The sequence below is a fragment of the Eumetopias jubatus genome, unplaced genomic scaffold (genome assembly GCF_037043125.1).
Source record: "Eumetopias jubatus isolate StellerSeaLion01/CBP00866 unplaced genomic scaffold, mEumJub1_p1.0 scaffold_15, whole genome shotgun sequence".
Lineage (NCBI taxonomy): Eukaryota > Metazoa > Chordata > Mammalia > Carnivora > Otariidae > Eumetopias > Eumetopias jubatus.
Genome location: NW_028274821.1, coordinates 1,475,791 through 1,494,570, shown reverse-complemented (window position 1 = coordinate 1,494,570; position 18,780 = coordinate 1,475,791). Strand labels below are relative to the sequence as shown.

The following is an 18,780-nucleotide window of genomic DNA, read 5'->3' as shown; positions in this document are numbered from 1 at the left end:
CAAATTTCAAGGCAGGCTTATGAAAAACTCCCAGCAGCACACCCGTGGCGGTGAGTGCGTGTCCACCTGTGGGCGCGCGGCAGGGGTGCCAGGCCGCATGAGTCAGGGTGCCCGGCGGGGATGAGGAGGCCCCTGTCAATCACCACCGACTGCACATGTGCACCCAGAGTGTTGCTGCTCAGAGACCCGGCCCAGCGCCAGGGTGCGGCCATCCCCAGGGGGACACATACTCCCTCAGGGAGCCTCAACACCCTCCAGGCAGGTGTCCTCTGGCGACTCAGTCTACTCATCTGAGAAAGGGGTGCATGCGGGGGCTGCTGGCTTCAGATGGGCTCCACAGCAGAGCCTGGCTGCATGCCCAGTGCCAGGAGGCAGGGGACGTGAGGGTTTGGTCCCCTGGCCGTCCTGCCCTGCGGGCCCTGGCCGGCTCCTCAGATGTGTCCTGGGGCTGCCACGTGGCCTGCTGGGGGTGGGGCTCTTGTCCTCTGTGTGCCTTGGTTCCCTCACAGGGAAAGTGGAGGTGGCCATCACACCTGCTCTGAGTGCCCAGGCGTAGAGTTGGTGGAGTATCTGCCAGAGGTTCTGGGTGCTTCCTGTGGGCCGCGGGCTCTGCCAGGAGGTAGGTGGGGAGGCTGTGGCCTGCCTACCATGTGACCAGCCTCGGTGGGGGCCCTGCGGAGGCATCTGAGGTGTGTGTAGGGCAGTGCTCCAAGGAGAGACACAGGAGGGACACCCCAGCGGGAGGGGCAGTGTGAGCAAAGCCTCGGAGCCCGAGGGGCCTTGAATGGTGGTGGAGGCTCTGGTGGCTGTGAGTCCGTGGGCAGGGTAGTGGCAGGCCTCCAGCTCCAGACTTGGCCGCAGAGGGTTTGCAGACTCCTCTGAGGTTTAGAGGGGATGCAAGTCGCCAAGGTCACAGAGCAAGTCGGTGGTGGGGCAGGATGGGAAGCCCGGCCGCCCAGCCCTGCTCTGACGGGCCCGGGCTGCTGGGACGCTGGCTCTGAGGCCCACGGAGCAGGGCCACGTGCCTCCAGCTTCATTAAATTCATATTCCCACCTCCGTTCTGTGCGAGTATCTGTATTCACCATCATGTTGGGCAGTATTTATTTTCTAAAGTAGTTCTGTTTAAACAAGGAGTTTCTCTCTTAAATTCATCGACTCCAATTTCCTGTGGACCCCGGCCCTCCAAGGAGCTGACATTAATCATTTGCATGACTGCAGGTTCTGCGGCCACAGGGCCTCCAGCAGGCGGCAACCATGACACTGGGCTCCACCGTGGCTTCCCCGCGACTCTTCCAGTGAGCCCCCTCACCGCCGTCCAGCTCCCCGCTCTGCTCGTCGCACCTTGGGGTGACCAGAGGTGGAGCATGGCTGGGCAGCTCAGGGGCCCGGGCTTGGACCTTGGGCCTCAAGACCTAGTGCCCAGACAGCTGTCTGCATACAACACTGGCCCCACCTGCCTCGTTTGCTTATCTGTGAAATGGGACACTACCTGTCCCTCCTCGCGGCACAACCTCAAGTGCTGAGGGTGGCCACAGGCTGTGGCTGTCCTTGTTGCGACTGGCGGCTGGCACGCAGCGGGTGCTCTGTGGGGGTCGTGCCCCTCCCCTGCCGTTCTCCGTACAGGACTTCCCGAAGGGTGGATGCTCTGGCCTCCACCGCCCCAGGGGACGGGTGGTGCGCGCACACTGGGGGTCCCGCACCCCCTGCCAGAGGCTGAGCCCTGAGACCCTCTGCAGCCCTGGAGGGTGGGGGGCAGCCGTCCTGTGTCCTGTCCTGCGGCGGCCCTGCTCACCTGCACCCCTTTGGGCCTTGTGGGCCGTGACCGCCAGGGAGCTCGGCTGCTGGCAGGGGGCGGGGGGGGGGTGGCGATAAGCTCGTTGCGGGAGGGAAGGCCTGAGTGTTGGGCTTGGGAGGAGAGGGTAAGTAGGTCAGCCCCAGGGGATCTCGATGCCAGGGCCAACGGCGCCAGTCAAAAGCAACTACGGGGCTGTGGCTTCATCGCGCTCCTGGTGCACCGGGCACCCTACACAGCACATCGGTCCTCTGACAGCCCCGATTAGTCCGCTGCACAGGTGGGGAAACCGAGGCGCAGAGCAGGCAAGCCGTTCAGGGTTGCACAGCTGGTGAGTGGGGGAGCTGGGACGCCAGCGCCCTGACCCTGGACCAGGCAGCTGGCTTTGCCCCTGCAGGCTGCACTGGGAGAGCCCCCTGCTGGGGATGCAGGCAGCTGGCTGTCGGGTTTGCGGCAGGACGGACCACACGGCCACCTCCCGAGAGCTGGAGGACAGGCACTGGAGCTGTGTCCAAGCCGACCGTCTCCAAGGGAACCGGGGATCTGGGAAGAGAACCCAGTGCTACGTGCAGGCGCCAAGATCACCCGCGTCCACTAGAAGGGCCACCTAGTGCCTGGAAGTCCCATCCAAGCAGCTCACTGCAGAGCCGAGGGAAACCGAGGCCCAGGGCAGGGATGGAGTCGAACCAAACCCCAGGGCTCCTGCCCTCAGGTCCCACTCACCCCACCCCCTCCTGAAGTGTCTCTTCAAGGCGCCAAGCGCAGCAGCTGGTTCTTGGGGTGCACCACCTCACGCATCCCGTCAAAGCCCCAGGGATGAGTGGATACTGTATCAGCCGCCCCAGGGCCGAGGGTCTGAGGCAATCAGCTCCTGCTCCAGCTTCTGCAACTTGGGCAGAGCAGGACAGGGGCAGCCGCCCTTCGATCCAGGGTGGCGCCGTGCAGGCCGGGGGCCTCTCCCCACCCCTGAGTCCCCCCGGGGCCCTCCCTCCACACGGCTTTCCACCGCCCTGGGGTCTAGGAAGCCTCCCAGAGGTGGACCAGGGAGCAGGAGGCCCCAGCAGGCCCAGTCTGCAGGGACGAGGCCCCCCTGCTGCCTTCCGTCGGTCAGGGGGCCGCGCGGCCCGTCTAGATGTGAGGGGAGGAGTGGCTGTGGGGACAGAGGAGGCCGCAGGCCTCTGTTGAAGACAGACGTGGGGACAGCCTTACCTGAGGGCAGAGACAACAAGTTCACAGGGTCTTCGGGGCCCGTGTATGGTGGGGCGGAGTGAGGAGAAGCAGAGGGACTGCCTGCTGTGGGCTGCAGGCTGCCCCCAAGTCCGCGCGCTGGGGCCCCGGCCGCCATGGGCCGTCTTAGACGCCCTGTGAGGTGGCTCGGAGTAGGCGAGGCCGGAGGGGCAGTCCCCTTACAAGAAGAGACACCAGGGCTCTCTCCCCACCCGCGAGGGGACAATGAGAAGGCCCGACTGCAGGTGCGCAGAGGGGCCTCCCAGACCCCAGCACGCCTGTCCCCCGGCCTCGGGCTCCAGCCCCCAGAACCGGGAGGAGTGAACATCTGGCACTCGTTAGGGTGGCCGAGCCGAAAGAGACAGGGACCAGAGGGTGGGCTCTGGGGGGGGGCTCCTTCCCCGACACCATCATGGGGGAGACCCTTGTAGGTTGGTGGCCACCACAGTGTGTGGGGCCCCCACCTCTCCCCTTTGGCACCCCCTCCATTCCCGCTCCAGAACTGGTGGAAGTGACCTTGGCCCACACTGGTCCCCGTACTGCCCTGAAAGTCTCCCCTCTGACCAAGTTCCTCGCGTACAGTTCTCTTAATGGTCGTCACTGTGCTGAGCGTTGGGTCCCTAGAACTTACTCAGCTGATAGCCGAACCCTGGTACCCGCCGCCCTTTCTCTTCTCTTAGATTATGGGGTTGGGGGCAGCGTCCACGAGTAAAGGCATCCTCTCTACAAAAAAACGAAAACCTTACAAGTTAAGATTCCTGTCCCCACGAGGGCCACACCCTCCTGGCCGCTGCCCCCTCCATGGACGTCCACCCTTGCCTGTCTGGAGCACATCCTTCCAGACACTGAGACATCCTTGCTGTTACATGCGTGCGTATGTGTGGAGAATATATAGGATGGCTTGATGGGGCTTAAGCAAGTCTCAGTTGGGGATTTTCAAATAGAATGGTATAAAGAGCCTGTGTCCCCAGGGCACAGCCCCACAAACCCCCGTCAGGGCCACTCTTGACACCTCTGTGCCCCCTGCCCCAGTTCCAGCCAAACCCCGGGTACAGGGTCTTATCGCTGTCCCCAAGGTAGGGCTCCTCTCCCTGGTACCTGCACCATCCCAACAGCACGCTTAACAAAGTGAGCAGGTTTTCCTTAATGTCACCAAATGCCCCGTCAGTGCTCAGAGCAACCTGCTCGTTCCCCAACATCCTGCTGTGGTCCACGTGTTGACTCGGGATTTGCTGGGCTGTCAAGGCGCCAGGGGATCATGTTTCTGCACCTCACCATGCAGGCCACTTCCTCCAGTGTGTCTCGGAGATCCGTCCTGTCCAAACCTGCAGGGAGTCTCAGAGGGCTTCCTAATTTATTTAGTGACACCTCTATTCACGAAGACACATTGAGGCTGGTCTGGGGTTTTGCTACAAAAACAAGGCTGCAATTAACATTCTTGTCCCACTCTTTGCGTCTTCTGAGTGTTTTTCTAGGGATGACGGCTGGCTCTTGGGCAAACCACTTCTTTCTGAGCCTCGGTTTCCCCTCGGTGAGGGCAGGAATGCACAGATATTCTAGGAGGCTCCCCGAGGTCACACCTGCTGAGCCCTCATTGTTCTCTGTGAAGGGAGAGAAGGCACTGCTCTCTAGCTTGGAGGGGAATCACCGCACAGCCCTGTCTCCCTCTGCTCTTTGGCAGAGATCCGTGGCTGATGAGGCTCCTTTCAGTTCTGGGCTGTTTTCCGTCCTGGCCTCTCCGGGCTGACCTCAGTATGGGCAGACCTGGGCATGGGGTCAGCGCTGCCCGACAAGGCGAAAAGGAGGCCTAGGGTCTGTACTGGTTTCTCATGGTTGCTGTGGGAAAGCACCACCAGCTGGGGGCTTTTGACAGAAACGTAACTTCTCCCAGCTCTGGGGCCGGGAGTCTGAGATCGAGCTGTCGGCAGGGCCAGGCTGCGTCCGGGGGCTCCCGGAGAAGCTTACCTCCAGCCTCTTCCTGCTTCTGGTGACCCCAGTTCCCCGGGCTTGCGGCTGTGTCCCTCCAACCTCTGCCCCCACGGTCACAGGTCCACCCTCTTCCCGTGTGTGTCCGCCTCCTCATCTCTTCTAAGGACACCTGTCACTGGATTTAGGGTTCGCCAACATAATCCAGGATGATCTCATCTCAAGATCCTTAGCTCATGACATTTACAAAGACCCCGTTTCCAAATAAGGTCACATTTACAGGTGCCCGGTGGGGGTGTGTGTGACATCTGGGGGGGACACCCTATTCAATCCCTACAGGTGGAGGAGGGACCTCTGTGTGTCTTCAAAGCTACAAAGGTGCGGCCACATACCTCGTGGCCTCGACAACACAGACTGACAACGCCACAGTCTCGGCCAGGGGCCCGGCGGCCTCTCCACTCCCCCTGTGGTTGGCAGAATTCAGTCCTGTGCAGCGGGGGAGTTTGGCAGTCCTGGAGACCACCCCTGTGAAACAGTTCACACCATGCTGTCTGCACCCCCCAGGCCATGGCGGGGCATCTCTCTGACGGTTCACCTTCTTGAAGCTGCTGCCCCCCATTAGGTTAGGCCCACCCAGTACAGTCTGCTCAGTGATGTGGTTAGTCACAGGTCCTGCCACGGTCGCAGGAGGGCCCGGGAGTGGGCCCTGCACCAGGAGGAGGGGCAGTCGGGGAGCGGCGGCTGGCGGGGCAGAAAGAGGTGGCGTAGTCTGCTGGAGGAATCACAGGAGGGGTGTCTCCCACAGGCCGGCAGGCATGCCCTGAGCTGCCAGGCTCTGATGAGACCATCTGCAGGAGGCTCCCAGGCACCTGGGGCAGGAGGGAAGGTGGTACCAGAGCATTCAGGCCCCGCAAGGCGAGACGCTGGTTTCCGAAGTGAGGCTTGGTCTGCAGCTAAGCACCTCCATCCTGAATGAGGGATCAGGAGTTCTGGAACACACCCAGGTGTGGTCAGAAAATGCCTCCTCTTCACTTTCGCTGTCACATGAGAGGAGGACCCTTCCCTGGCCCCCTGTGCAGGCCCAGGGCTTGTGAGGGGCTCTGGCCAGCACCAGGTGGGCAGGACAGGTGAGTGTCTTTCCCAGCTTGACCCCAAACCTCCTGCACCCTCTATCTCCTGTCCTGTCTTGGCCCTTGCAGGAGACCCGGTGCTGAGGCCCTGAGATGTGTCTGGAGCCCGGGCAGGAGGCTGGGTCCCCAGGCACCACATGCCCGCGGGAAGGAGTCTCCACAGACACGGGGCCTCGCAGGTGCAGCACCAGTAGGAGGGACGACCCCAGGCCTAGACACACAGCCCCGGAGCAGCCCCTGCCTCCTCTCCTCATGCGGCATCCTGCCCCTGCAGAACGAGACGACCCAAGAGTGACCAGAGATTAAGGAGCCTGCCTGGCATTTCCTGGGCTGGTCGGAGGGCAGTGGGGGGGATGTCAAAGTTGCTGCAGAGATGGGGGCCCGTGGCAGCCCCTACTCTGAGCCCACAGGACAGTAGCTCCCCCCGCACTGCCGAGTCTTGCCACGGAGACTTGGAAACCCTACAAATCAAGGTCGCCCCCCCCACCCCGGGGAACTTGTCCGGGCCCAGCTCCGAGGCCATGTCAGGGCGTCACTGGCGGCCCAGACACAGACACCTCTGCTGTTCCGTCTCCCACACTGGGTGGTAACCATGAGCCAGGCAGTGTACTCCCTTTCACGAGGCTCTGAAAGCTTCCTTGACTTACGGAACCGTGTCACCTGCAGGACAGAATGACGCCTGAGGCCCATGGAGCGGGTGGTCCCGAGTTGCCACGCTGTCTCCTGCAGCCCTCTGCCCACCTGCGGGCTGCGGGGGGGGGGGGGGACAGGCTCTCTCCAGGACAGCCTCTCACCTGCCCCGCCCGCCACATTCCCTTCCCCTGACATCACCTGGCACAGGCAGGTGGCAGCCCAAAGCCTCAGTGGCAGGCGGACAAAGGGCAGGGATTAGGCCTGAATGACAGGCCCGACAGTGCCTTGGGTAAATCCTTGCAGGGGCTGCTCCGCCCCGAGAGACGTCTGTGGTCGCTCCCTCCCAGGGTGGCCCCAGCCTCCTGGAACGCTCATGTCCTCACCCGGCCACCTGCCGCCCCCATGGTCCTGCTACCTGTGCCGGTCACCTGGCTGGAGATGGGCAAGGACAGGATCTGAACCCGGGACCGACCCCGAGGGCACGACTCCGTGCCGCCCTGATTTCTTCTGGAGACCCCCCAGGCAGATGAGCAAACGGAGGCGGCCCGGCCTCTAGGTGTGTCCGTGGCACCTGCTGAACAGAGGCCAGGGATCCAGGCGTCACGGCGCTAGAGGGTCCTGGCGTGCCATCGGGAGCTGCCCCCCAAGCATGTCCATCCGGCCCTGGGGGATGTGCTCCCGAGGGAACCCGGGGAGCCCAGTGGCCCCTTCAGCACTGAGTCGAGCCTGTGATGGGGAGCGCTTCTCCAGCTCCCCGGGCTGGGGTTCAGGTCAGCCTCTGAGACCAACTGCTGCATTTATGGGGGCCCCAAAGTCCACCCATGATAGCCTGGGGGCTCCCAGGTCTGTGTCCCTCTGTAAAGGGGGTGGCCATTCCTGCTTCGCTGGGCCATGGTGGGGACAGCCAGGCTGCAGACACAGGGCCCAGGGGCAAACAGGTACCGGGCCAGGGGGTGCCTGCCGCCACACCCAGGGCCTCCTGCTCCTTTCGCTGAGTCTGCTGGTCCTCCATCCCCCTCCCCCGACTCCTCCATGTCCTCCTCCCCCGTCCTTCCACACCCCCTGCAGCCAGTCTTGAGCTCAGACGTCCTCCTGGCTGAGCACCCCACCGTCTACGGTGAAGCTCCCTCGTGGGTCCCCAGACCCCAAGCTGGCAGAGCCATAAGGACTCGAGTAGCCAAGCCAGGGCCTGCAGGCAGGCCTGGTGGGCACGGGCATGTCCTCCCAGGAGCCGCACCACGGCCTGTGCTAGCTCTGCCCCACACGGTCCTCAAGGGCCCCAGCTCCTTCCCCAGGGAGGCTCTGCCCACCTCTCTTCCTGCCATCCCTGTGCTCAGCCGGCAGATGAGCCACACGGGGCGTGTGACTGAGCTGTGGAAGGCCTGGGTGCTGCCCCTCAGGGGCAGGGCCGCCTCTCTCCCACCGGGCACCTCTCGTACCCATAACCAGCCTTCTCTGCGTGGGCCCAGCAGCTGTCTGGCCAGGGTGCTGATGCCTGTGAGCTGTGGACTGGGCCTGGAGGGGTCACTTGGTTTGGCTGCCCTGAGGGCAGGACACGCCCAGCCCCACCTCCCCGGGATCCCGCTTGGGGACACACCTGCACAGCCACTGGGACATGGCCCAGTCTAGCTCCTGGCCCTCTGCTCGGGACCTCGGGCCCGAGCTCATGGAACTGAATTCTGCCAGCAGCAAGGATGGGCTTGGAAGAAGGCAGCTGGGCCGGCATCTCAGTGCAGCCCTGGGAGATCCTGGGCAGAGGACCCAGCCGCACCACGCCAGGCTTCTGAGCTGCAGAACCCTGAGCTGACAAATGGGTGTTGTTTTAAGCCGCTAAGTATGGGTGATTCTTGATGCAGCAGAGAAACTGAATAGAGCTCCTGGCCACAGCCGCCTCCGTGGGTCCAGCCAGGGTCCGTGGAGACTGCGGGAGCGGCTACCATAGGCATACAAGCAAAAGGGAGCCCCTGTTGGCTTGCACCATCGAGGTCTAGGCACGCGTTATACCACAGGAGCTGGTAGGGCTTGTTAGCACCTGCCAGCCAGGAGAGAAGGCTAGAGGGACGCAGGCTGGGGAAGTCCACGGGCTTTGAGGGTGGAGGGTGGAGGGTGGGGGTCAGGCAGCTTCAGGTGGTGTGTCTGAGCTGGGGGGGAGGGGAGAAGGGAGGTAAGGAAGGCGGGGGGAGGAGGGAGGGCATTTCTGGCAGAAGGAGGGGCCCCTGGAGGACAGGAGGAGATCATGGCCTTCGGAGAGGAGTAGGAGGCAGATGAGCCTGCTGGTGGGCAGAGGCAGGACCTCGAGGGCTTTGGGGGACCTTGTCCCCAGGGTGGCAGTGTCAGCACCACAGGGACAGGCCATGTCAGGGGACCATGGGGTGAAGGGGAGACAGTGACATGGGGGACCAGGCTCATCTTGACAGGGGCCCTGGTGAAGGTCGGTGGTAAACTGAGGCAGAGCTCTGGGGGTGGGAGGGGTAGAAGAGAGAGGGAGGCCGTGACTGAGGATTGTGGAAGGAGGGTCTGGGCAGCAGTGGGACACCTGCCCAGGGTGGGCTGAGCTTCCCAGGAGGAAGGGGCTGCCTCGGGGGTCGGGCTCCAGCTTGAACCGCAAGCCGGGTCTTCCCAGGTGAGCTAGGAAATGGAACCGCAACACACCACTGCCCCGGCCGCTGAGAAGGGGCAGACGCACAGAAGCCCCTACCAGCATTTTACAGTCGGGGAGACTGAGGTCCGGAGGTTGGGTGACCTGCCCAACATCAAACACGGCCTGGAGCGTCCAGAGCGGCAGGGGTGGCCCGGGGCGCACGGCGCGGGGCTGGTGAGGCTGTCCTGGCGGCGGCACCCAGGCCGGCTCTGGGAGGGGGGAGAGGGGCCGGCGCCCCTGGGATGCGCAGGCTCCACCCGAGTGTGGGACCAGCAGTGATGTAATGGTTTGGAAAGCAGGAGACCACACGAGAAACCAATTTTTGCCTCCACTTAGTAAAACAGAATAAAATGAAGTAACCCAAAGCATTTGAAGTTCTGCCTGCCTTGGCTGCTTTGCCCGCGGGCTGGGTTGGCACGGCCTCAGACTGGGGTCCCCGAGCACCCTTCCCTGCGCCCCGCCCCTGCCCGGCCCGGCCGGACCCGGCAAACCCGCTCCAGGTTCAGAGACTCACCGTCAGGTGTTGGGGGGCAGCGCCCGGGAGCCTCAGGAAGCCGTACAGCTCCCGGCCTCGTGAGAGGGGGCCAGCGCCTCGGCCGCCGCTGCGGTGCCCCCCGGCCACGTAAGCGAGCGGCGTGCGGCCGGAGTAGGTCCTGGCCAGCCCGGCTCCTGGCTGCCCGCGCGGACACGCTCCTCTGCCATCAGCCACGCTGCGTGCTGGCCGTCTGGGAGGGTCAGGAGCCCCGCGCAGGCGCTGCCTCAGTTTGCAGCTCCCGGTGGTCCAGTCCCCAGACTTCTCCCTCCTCCCCCACCTCTCCTTCCTCCTGCTGCTTCTCCCGGTGCCGGCCTGAGCTGTGTCCCGCAGGACGCATGGGTTGGAGTCCCAACACCCGCACCTCTGATGGGACCGTGTTTGGAGACGGGGCTTCACAGAGGCGATGAAGTTAAAATGAGGCCGTCAGAGTAGCTCTGATCCAACAGGACCCGCGTCCCCGTGAAGAAGAGCTGACACAGACACTCACGGAGCCACGACCGCGTGAGGACACGGACACGCACAGAGCCACGACCGTGTGAGGACGCGGGAAGACGTGTCAGCCCGCCAGCAGAGAGGCCTCCGGGGACACCGGCCTGCCCACGCGGGACCTCGGACTTCCGCCTCCAGGACCGGGAGAGGATAGTTGTTTAAGCCGCTGGGTCTGTTTCTCAAACAGCCCCAGAAACGGATTCTCTCCCCGCTGCCGGCCTTGGGATAAAGCTGCTCTGTGTCCCACGTTCCTCACCCCTCCTCGGGGTCTTGAGCTGAGAAACACCTGGTCCCGTGAGACTTGCAGGCAGATGGTCTGGGCGCCCTCTGCTCCTTTGCCGTCCGGCCCGCCGTCTGGCCACTGCACCGCCGGTTCCAGCCCCAACTCCGGCACCCGCATCCCCATCCCCTCACCCAGAGCCGCTCAATCCAGGCCGTGCTTGCCGCCATCAGCACGTGGGCCACCGTCCCTCCAGCTCCACCTGCTCCTGCCGGACCCCGACGCCAGCGCCACGCACCCCCAGGTCCGGCACCAGTCCTCTCCTTGGTACCAGCCGGGTTCTGCTGCAGGAACAAATGGTTTTCAGGCTTCAGCCCCGAAGGCTTATTCTCATGCACGCTCCACCTTGCACACAGCTTTCTGGGGCCGCAGGCTGCCGGCAGCTGCACCACAAACAGGAGGAAGCAGAAGTGGGGCCTGGCTGCACTGTGCTCCAGCCCAGAAGTGACACCGGTCACTGCCTGCCGGCCATGGGCCAAAACCGGGTCCTGACCCAGGCCTGGCCACAAGGAGGCTGGGGATTCCGAGTGTTTGCTGAGCTTGAGCTATTTTGTGTGGAAAGCCAGACAGACATCCGCAGAGGCAAGCGGGGACACCGGGGTAGCCCGTCTCCCGTCCGCACCTGCCCAGTATATATAGGGCCCAGGGCTGCCCTCCACCCGCCCCAGCCCCTGCTCCTCACCTCAGACTTCTGGGTGTCAGGCCTGGCCATCAGGAGCCTCAGCTCCGGATCACGTTCAAAACAAAAGCCAAATCCAAAGGCCCACACAGGGTCTGCTTTCTGAAGCCCAGGGCCGCCCGCCCGCTCCTGCCCTTGACGGGGAGACAAGGGGCTCTGGGGGGAGGGGATCTGCAGGGCACCTGGTCCGCCCGCCCCCAGGGACTGCCACAGGCCCCGGGGCTGGAGTCCACACGTCCCTCCTGCCCGTCTCCACGGAGGGGCTGTGACCCCACTCTGCAGACGCAGACCTCCGCGTGTGTGGTCCGGGGCCCCACGGGGCGCCGTGTGCACGTTCTCTGTGCACTTGACCCTCAGGCTCCCTGGGAGCTTGCTGTGATGCACGAGGGGCTGTCCTGGGCCACAGCCAGCTCCAGAGGCCTGTTCCCATGCCGTGCCCTGCCTGTCCACCCCAGGCTCTCCCTGCCCCCTCTCCACCCCTTCCTCCAGGACCCTGTACTGTGTCAGCCCCTGTGCTGGTTCTGTCCCCCCAGAGCCCTGATAGTGGGAGGCAGGGCCACTCACAGTCCTAGTGCCAGGAGGGCAGAGGTGGGGGCTCCTGGGCTGGCCCCTGGAAGGCTTCCTGGAAGAGGAGGGAGTGGGCCCAACCAAAGGGTGAGCAAGAGGGGCCCTGCACAGGGGTGGGGCAGGAGGGAGGGAAATCTGAGTGGAGCAGAGAACACGGGTCCTCCAGGAAGAGAGAACCCTGCGTCTTGGCAGATACCTCCTCCTGCCCAGGGCCCTGACACTACCTCCCACCAAGCTCCCCAGGCCCCCCAGCTGCCCCCGCCCTAGGTGCCCGTCTCAGCTCCAGACTCACCTGCTGTTCCTTTGCCTCTTGCCACCGTGGGCCTGGTGCCCCCATTCAAGGGACATGCGGCCTCCCCTGTGCCCATCTGGGCTCCTGCCAGGACCGGGACTTCAGCCCAGTCCTTCCCCCGAGCACGGCCCCACCCGGCCTGGCCCCCACCTGCAGAGGGGAGATGCACCCACCCCTGGCTCCATGGGCCTCCCCCAGGCTGCGGAAACTGCCCATTACACCCGGCCGATAATGGCCCCTCAATTGAATTAAGAGAGTTCACGGGAAGCCCAGGCATGAAATCTGTTTCCGTGAAAGTCCAAATTTGGGAGAGCAGTAGGAGCAGGGGTGGGAAGGCACTGTGGATCCACCAAAGAAAACACCCCCGTGCATTTGTTTCCAATTGCCTTCCAGCACGCTCGCGCCCTCCCTGCTTGCCCAAGACCTTGGGCGTGGGGCCAGACGCTGCGTTGTAATTCTGTCTCATTAATGGGTAATTTCCCCTTGAGTGGAGGAGGAAGGAGGAAGAGCCTTGAGGGAGGAGGAGGCAGGCAGCACGCGGCCCTCCCACGGGGAGCCTCAGGACCCAGTGGGCACAGCCGACTCACCTCTTGGCCTGCTCCCACTGGGATCCCGATGAACACATGGGAAACTGAGGCAGCCAGCGGGCGGCTTGGCATTCTCTGAGTTCTGTGCTGTTAACAGTGCCAGGAAGCAGGAGAGAGGGACCAAGAACCTAGGAAAGGTGCAGAACGGTCAGATTTCCAAATTACCCGCCTCAGCGCCTGAAACCATTCTCCGTGTGGGATGGAGAACCGCGTGGAGGCCCCGGGCAGGAATCCCGGCTCCCCTCAAGGGCTCTGGGCAGCCGGCTCGCCCACACTGAGCCGTGGCTTCTCCGGGGGGCCTGCCCCTGGCTTGGCTGAGTCAGACCGCATGAGGCTCCTGCCACCCGGGATGCCCACAGTTCAGGCTCTGGGACATCTTCCCCTGCCCACTACTCACCACCCCAGAGCCCCACCTGCAGCTTTGCAACCGTCACCTCCAAAGACGCTCAGGAAATGGCCATGGGGAGCCCCGTGTGCATCCCGTGGTGGGTGTTGTGTGACACACACAGGCCGGAGCTGGGAGCAGGCAGGAGAAGCCCCACAGGAGGGGCAGGAAGGGGCGCAGAGTGCCGAGCTCAGAGCCTGTCCAACATTGGTGGACCAGGCTAGGTGCAGCCTCCCACCCAGTGCAGACCCATTTTGGAAACCAAGTGAGTGCTGTGGACCACTGTCTGCCTGAGACAAGTGTCCCGCCTGCCCGTGGCCAGTCTGGCCTGTAGACTCCTTGGCTTCTGGGCCCCAGGTAGATCCCTGGCGGGAGGAATGGGGGACACGTAGGGGAAGCTATTTAAGCCAGGCTGCAGCCCAGCCCGGCTCAGCCCAGCTCCCAGGGTGGCCCAGCTGTGACTCCAGACGGAGGCGCCGGGCCTAGAGCCCTTGGCAGGGCCAGCCTGGCAGTCGCAGGGCAAGCCAGGGCACGCCGGGGGACACTCTGAGACCCGCCGTGGACGGGCAGTCTCCTCCCCTGGCCAGCCTGATAGAGTGTGACTAACGGGCAAAACGTGAGGCTAATGGAAAGCAAACATGGTCGGACAGGCAGCCCACACGGTGTTTACTCAGCAGCTTGCTGCGCGGCCGAGCGGCTGGGCCACGGGCTGCGGCTCTGTCAATCACCGGCGACTGTTTGTCTAACCTCACCAAGTGTGTTTCTCTTTATTAGCAGAACACAGATAGGGAAGGAGATCTCCCCCCAGATGCGCGGCTGCAGAAATGCGCCCTCCCAGCAGAGCAGAGGGCAGCGGGAGGGGCCTAGGAACAGGGGACCCCTCACCTGCCCCGGCTGCTCTGGAGGCCCATGGGCTCTGCTCTGCTGAGCGTTCACCTGGCCAGGCTCTGGGAAGGGCGTTCTACAGGTGCTCCCTCTGAAGCCTGCACACCCCCAAGGGGCTGTCATGTGACCACATACAGCAGGATGCTGAGCTCTGGTGGGCATGTGGCCCACCCAGAGACACACAGCCAGGAGGAAGTGGCGGGCACTGGGGATGCCACCGATTGCTGTCTCTTCACCAAAATCAGCGTTCTGTTCCCAGTGCCGTCAGGCTGACCCTGGCCTGAGTCGGCTGGCTCCTCGGTCGTTCCAGGTGCATCCCAAAGGCTCTGTGCCGGGGAGCCTTCCTCCTGTGCTTGGGCAGGGCCAGCACGCTTCTGTAAAGTGTTTTGCGTGTCAGCTTCTCACAACTACTCACTTTGCTTTTGTAGCATTAAAGTAGCCATAGGGTGACTGTAAACAAAAGTGTGTGGCTGTGTCCCAATAAAACTTTATTCGTACAAACAGGCTGTGGGCAGAGTCCCTGGTGCTAGATTGATTGCTAAAAGTTCTTCAGGCTTTCCTGTGTCCACGTCCTGTGCAGGGCAATGCTCAGCGCCTCCCAAGGAGAAGAGGAGTGTGAGCCCCAGCTACCCGCTGGAAATCTGGGCCGCCCTCACGTGCTTGGTCCGCAGAGGAGACAACAGAGTGTTGGATCCAAGCCCAAACCGCAGGGACTGGCCCACACCCACCAACGTCCTCACATCCTGCCAAGGGTGCCCCTGTCCCCACGACTCCATACGCCTGTTGGAGCTGGCCTAGACCAGCTGGCTGAGCTGGTTGGGTGTCTCTGCTGGAAGACCACCTTTCCCCTTTCCACAGTGAGCTCTTTGGAAGGAAGTCATTTTGTCAGTTTACATCGAAGGGTTGGGGAGTCCTGCCCCCGTCCTTCAGGGCAGACTATCTTCAAAAATTATTTGAAATTCTCCTGCACGGAAGGTTTGAAGCTCTCCCCACTTACTAATTCGCTTACTATTCGTATCGTAATGACCCCATGGATATTTATCTTATAGTTTGGGTTACAACCCAGTGCTGCAGTCTTCATCCTGAGGCTCAGGTTGTCCCAGCTTTGGCCACTGGGAGCTTTTCCAGTGGGCTCCTGTGCTTGCACCTTTGAACGCTCGTGTGTGCGTGCGTGTGTGTGTGTGTGAGCACGTCCTTGCTTCCTCCCACTGCAAGATGCTCCAGTTACGTCTTGTACATTTCTCGCCCCAGCCTTCAAATCTCTCCTTTCTCCAAGGCACCCTGGTTCTTCTTCTTGGAGGATGGCATTAGAAACCCAGATCCGAGTGCGCGTGCTCGTTGCTGCTGGGGCGTCATTTCTCTTGGGCCCCCTCAGGTGACAGAGCAAACTGTGGATGTCTTCATACTAACGGTGTGTATGCACACATCTATAACTATTTCTCTGTGGACCAGCATATCTATATCAAGTCAAACATGAGTTTGTACTGACGGCTTCCACTCAAATCCGTCACCACGCGGACCGTTACAGCCGCCGCCCCCTGCTTATCTGTAGTTCACCCCCAGTGAGGCTCCCGCTCCCCCACCCACAGCGGTGTAGTCAGTACACTGCAGCGCGCATGCAGAGCCCCCGGGAGACAACCCTGCGGACTAGAGCGTGGCGCTCACGCGCACTTCCTGTGCTTTAGGCCGCTGTGCTCTGTTCACTTCCAGGCCAGCACCTCTCCCCGCCCCTTCGGTGAGGCTGTTTCAAGCATTTGTGACACAGTCCCCTCATCAAGTCTGCGTTCCGTCCTGGGATCCTCGACATCCTAAATGACTAAACATTCTTTTCCACATGTGAAGATTCACTCTTTGATGTGTCAAGTTCTGTGGGTGTGACAAACGCATAGTGTCTTGTATCTGCCATTACAGAATCATACAGAATCAATTTATTGCCCTAAAAACGCCCTGTCGTCCATCCCTCTCCTCACTGTCTCTTGACACCTCCCTGGTTCTGCCTCTTCCAGACTGCCCTACAGGTAGAATGATATAGTAAGTGGGTTATATTATTTCATGACCTCCATCACCCAGTTCTGGGCGCTCCAGGGGTCTTGCTAGTGCAGCCACCTCTGCACTGGCTTCCCTCCCTCTGTCCCTTGCTTCCTGTGTCCACTCCACACAGCCACCAGAGGCAGGCCACCTTCCCCCTCTACTCAGAGTCCCCCCTGAGCCTCCTCTCTGTGTCTGGAAGCCCCGCAGGAACCACTGTCTGACCCCACATCCAACCCCTCTCCCCACTGTTCCCTGTGCTCCAGCCCCTCTCCATCTGCCTCCGGGACTCTGCACTGGCTGTTCCTTCTGCTGTTCCCACCGACACCCTCCCAACTCACTCCTCACCTCCCTCAGGTCCGTACTCATGTGCCAAACCTTCAGAGAGGCTTCTGCTCCCCTTCCCTTGCTTTGCTTTCTAATGGTGTATTACCATTGAAAAAACTATATAGAGAAAATCTTATTGAGATAGAATTCATATAACATTCAATTCACCCATTTAAAGGGTACAATTGAATGGCATGTGACATTTTTAATTCTTTTTAAACAAGGGCAGTATACATAAAATTTGCCATTCTAACCATTTTAAGTGAACAAATCCATGACATTAATTACATTCACAGTGTGCAATTATCCCCACTGTCTATTTCCAGAATTCTTTCACAGACCGTACGGAAGCTCTGCCTCATTGAACACCGATTCTCCATCTACCTGACCCAGCCCAGCCCCCGGCAACCTTTAAACTATTTTCTGTGCCTATGAATTTGCCCGGTGTAGATATTTCATATAAGTGGAATCATTCAATATTTGTCCTTTTGTGTCTGGCTTACTTCACTTAGCGTAACGTTCTCAAGGCCCATGCATGGAGTAGCAGGTGTCAGAAATTCATTCCTTCTGAAGGCTGAATAATATTCCATTATATGATGATATCACACTGTGTTTATACATTTATCTGTTGACACACACTTGCATTGTTTCCGCCTTTTGGAAAAGGCGGATAGTGTGGATAACCTTTCAATTAATGTTAGCATACAAATACCTGCCTGAGTCCCTGTTTTCAGTTCTTCTAGGGATATGCCTAGGAGTGCAATTTGTAGGTCATATGGCACTTCTATGTTCAGTCTTTTTAAGAACTGCCTAACTACAGTTGTCACACCAATTTACATCACCACTAGCAATGTACAAGGGTTCCAATTTCTCCACGTCTTCACCAACACTTGTCATTTTCTGCTCTGCTTTGATTATAACCACCCTGGTAGGTGTGAAGTGGTATCTCATTCTAGTTTTGATTTGTTTGTATTTCCCTAATGTCTAATGATGTTGGACATCTTTTCCTGTACCTATTCAACCTTTTAATATCTTCTTGGATAAGAGTTCTTTGCCCATTTTTATTTATTTATTTTTAAAGATTTTTTTAAATTTATTTGGCAGAGAGAAGGAGCACAAGCAGGGGGAGTGGCAGAGGGAGAGGGAGAAGGAGGCTTCCCGCTCAGCAAGGAGCCCGATTCGGCGCTAGATCCCAGGACCCCGGGATCGTGACCTGAGCCGAAGGCAGACGCTTAGCGACCTAGCCACCCAGGTACTCCCTTTACCCATTATTTAATTGAATTGTTTGCCTTTCTGTTGTTGAGTTGTAGGGTTTTTTTTTAAGTATATATTCTGGATATTAAACCATTTAATATGTGATTTGCAATATATCTTCTCCTATTCTGTAGGCTGTCTTTTCACTTTTTTGATAATATTCTTTGATGCACAAAAATTTTTAATCTTATTGAAGCCCAGTTTATCTATCTTTGTATTGCTCACACTTTTGGTGTCACATCTGGAATCTATTACTAAACAAGATCATAAAGATTTACCTTTGTGTTTTCTTCTAAGAGTGTTATGGTTTTAGCTCTTATATTCAGGACATTGATCCATTTTGAGTTAATTTTAGATATGGCATGAGATGGGGATCCCACTTCATTATTTTGCTTGTAGAAATTCAGTTGTCCTAACACCATTTTTTGAAGAGACTATCCTTTTCCCAAAAATGGACTTGGCACCCTTGTCAAAAGTCAATTGGCCATAGGATTATGGGTTTACTTCTGGACTCAAAATTCTTTTCCATTGGTTTGCACATCTATCTTTATGCCAATGTCACACTATTTTGTTTACTATAAATTTGTAGTCAGTTTTGAAATTGGGAACTGTGAGTCATGCAAATTATTCATTTTCAAGATTGTTTTGGATATTCATGGCTCCTTGCAATTAATGTGAAATTGGGGATCAGATTTTTCATTTCTGCAAACCAAATGCTATGGAATTCTGATAAGGATTGTGTAGAATCTGTAGAGTCTTTGGGCAGTATAGACATCTTAACAATATTGAGCCTTTCCGTCAAAGAACACAGGACATTTTTCATTTGTTTAGATCTTCTTTAATTTATTTCAGCAATGTTTTATAGTTTTCAGTGTATAAGTCTTTTACCTCCTTGGTTAAATATATTCTTTGGTATTTTATTCTTTTAGGTACTATTATAAATGGGATTGCTTCCTCAATTTCCTTTTTTGGATTGTTCACTGCTGGTATATATAAACACAACTGACTTTTTTTTTATAAAGATTTTTATTTATTTATTTGACAGAGAAAGAATGAGACAGAGAGCATGAGAGGTAGGAGGGTCAGAGAGAGAAGGAGAAGCAGACTCCCCGCCGAGCAGGG

The 18,780-nt window shown here is 59.4% G+C and overlaps 1 protein-coding gene across 1 annotated transcript in view; it reads right to left on the bottom strand.

Annotated features, from left to right (window-relative positions):
* Nucleotides 1-18,780, bottom strand: part of PTPDC1 (protein tyrosine phosphatase domain containing 1) — a gene marked incomplete in the record, with an annotated part of 669,594 nt that overhangs the window by 118,991 nt on the left and 531,823 nt on the right.